Source organism: Gorilla gorilla, chromosome 16, assembly GCF_029281585.2.
Source record: "Gorilla gorilla gorilla isolate KB3781 chromosome 16, NHGRI_mGorGor1-v2.1_pri, whole genome shotgun sequence".
Taxonomy (NCBI): domain Eukaryota; kingdom Metazoa; phylum Chordata; class Mammalia; order Primates; family Hominidae; genus Gorilla; species Gorilla gorilla.
The window spans coordinates 14,519,532-14,522,059 of record NC_073240.2 but is presented as its reverse complement, the minus strand read 5'-3'; the positions used below and the strand labels follow the sequence as shown (position 1 = coordinate 14,522,059).

The 2,528-nt window shown below is 36.3% G+C and overlaps 1 pseudogene; it reads left to right on the top strand.

The window, feature by feature from the left end:
- The first annotated feature begins 430 nt into the window (after positions 1–430).
- On the top strand, positions 431–1,664 carry LOC129526093 (putative vomeronasal receptor-like protein 4; annotated as a pseudogene).
- The last annotated feature ends 864 nt before the right edge of the window (positions 1,665–2,528 follow it).

Below are 2,528 nucleotides of genomic sequence, written 5' to 3'. Positions count from 1 at the left end.
GCATACATTTTATTCAATTCAACTGTGCAAATGTGATTCATTTTATATGCCTGCCACTGAATTGGGTGCTAAAAATAAAATGAGAGAACACAAAATAACAAAAATTGATTTCTAAAGATGGAGGGCAAAGGGCATTAGGAATATAGATAGTGTGCACCCTATACAGGCATGATTGTAAATGTATTCATTATATATAGAGAGTAATAATTATATATATATATAATTATTTGGCTTAGAAAAGAGTGCAGGGGGTACATTATCAAGAATTTAGCGTCTAGGTTAATCAAGAATAAGTGAGTAAAATAAAAATAATAATGACGGTAATAATTTCAAACACTGAAGAAAGAACATTGATGATATGAAGTCATTTTTTTTCAGATCTACAAAATATGTTTCTTCTATGCCATTAGGATGAACACAGTTTTCACTTATGTTATCTTTTAAAAATGCCTTTAATTGTCAAGCTAGCGTTAGAATCTCAGCCAACATCTTCCATCTTTTCTTCCACATTTTTACATTCTTTCAGGATCACAGGCCTAAGACCCATGACCTGGTCACCTGTCATTTGGCCTTTGTCCACCTAGTAATGCTCTTCACTGCAATGGAGTTTTTGTCTCCAGACATGTTTGAGTCACTGAATTTTCAGAATAACTTTAGATGTAAAGCTTTCTTTTTTTTTTTTTTTTTTTTGGAGACGGAGTCTCACTCTGTTGCCCAGGCTGGAGTGCAGTGGCACGACCTCAGCTCACTGCAAGCTCCACCTCCCGGGTTCACGCCATTCTCCTGCCTCAGCCTCCCATGTGGCTGGGACTACAGGCGCCTGCCACAATGCCCAGCTAATTTTTTTTGTATTTTTTAGTAGAGACAGGGTTTCACCATGTTAGCCAGGATGGTCTCGATCTCCTGACCTCGTGATCCACCCGCCTCGGCCTCCCAAAGTGCTGGGATTACAGGCGTGAGCCACTGTGCCCAGCCTAAAGCTTTCTTCTATTTGCACAAGGTGATGAGGGGCCTCTCAATCTGCACCACCTGCCTCCTGAGCATGCTCCAGGCCATTACCATCAGCCCCAGCACCTCCTGGTTGGTGAGATTTAAACATAAATTTACAAAATACGATATCCTGCGCTTATTCGTTTTTTGGTTTAGCAATTTGTCTTTCAGTAGTGACATGATAATCTACACTGTAGGTTATTCCAATGACCCAGATGATTTTGAATATCAGCAAATATTGCACATTTTTCCCAATGAATGTCCTCATCAGGGCGCTATTTCTTATGCTGTCATTATCCAGAGATGCCTTCTTCATAGGAGTCATGCTGCTCTCAAGTATATACATGGTCATTCTTTTGTCCAGGCATCAGAGGCACTCCCAGCACTTTCACAGCAGCAGCCTTATATTAAGGACCTCTCTAGTGAAAATGGCCACCAAGACCATCCTGATGCTGGTGAATTTCTTTGTGCTGATGTACTCAGTGGACTTCATCCTCTCATCATCCGCAATGCTGTTATGGGTAATTGGCCCTGTCACCTATGGTGTCCACAAGTTTGTGGTCAATGCCTGTGCCACTGTCAGTCCTCTGGTGCTAATCAGATCTGATAAAAGAATCATCAATATTCTGCAAAAGTTGCAATGGAAGTGCCATCTATTTTTAACAAGTTGGTGATAAAATTTTCTAAAAATTATTTCTTTGTAATCAATTAAATTATACAAAAAGCACATAATTTTCTTTCTGATTTAAATAAAACATGTGAATTGTACTTTTATAATATCTCAATATCTTTTAATTTTTTGGTGCCAAGAACTGTGTGCTTTCCTCAGTTCAATGTCCACTATGATTTTGTATTCTCAAGGTCTGTCTCTCACCCCTTCATTTTAATTTTACCTTTATACAGGAAAATGTTATTTTCTTCTTGAGTACACTCTTACGCGGCTCCTATTGGCAAGCAAATCTCTTAGTTTTAATTTTTGAAATTATTTTAATTTTTCTTATTTATTGAAGATATTTAGCTATATTCAAATTCTAGCTTGAATAAAAAATTTTTTAAGCATAATTTTAAAATTTGTTTTTAATTGAAAATAACATTGTGTAAGTTTATTATGTATGTTTTGAATTACATATAGATTATAAAATGATTAAATCTAGCTAATTAACAAAGGCATGATCTAAAAGTTATTGTTTTTTGTGGTGAAAGCACTTAACATCAACTACCTTTTCATTTTTCAGGACTGCAATATATCATAATTAAGTATGGCTGCAGTGCTGCATAACAGATCTTGTAAAATATATTTCTTCTATCTAATAATAATTATGTTTTCTTTGACCAACATTTTTCCATCCTGTCCTCCCCACTAACCACCACAGGCTCTGGTAACCACCACTCTACTCTCTACTTCTAAGAGATAAGCTTGTTTAGATTCCACATTTAATAAATTCCTGTGTTATTTGTCTCTCTATGTCTGGCTTATTTCACTTAACATAATGTCCTTCAGGTTCATCTATGTTGTCTTAAATGGCAGAATTTTATTC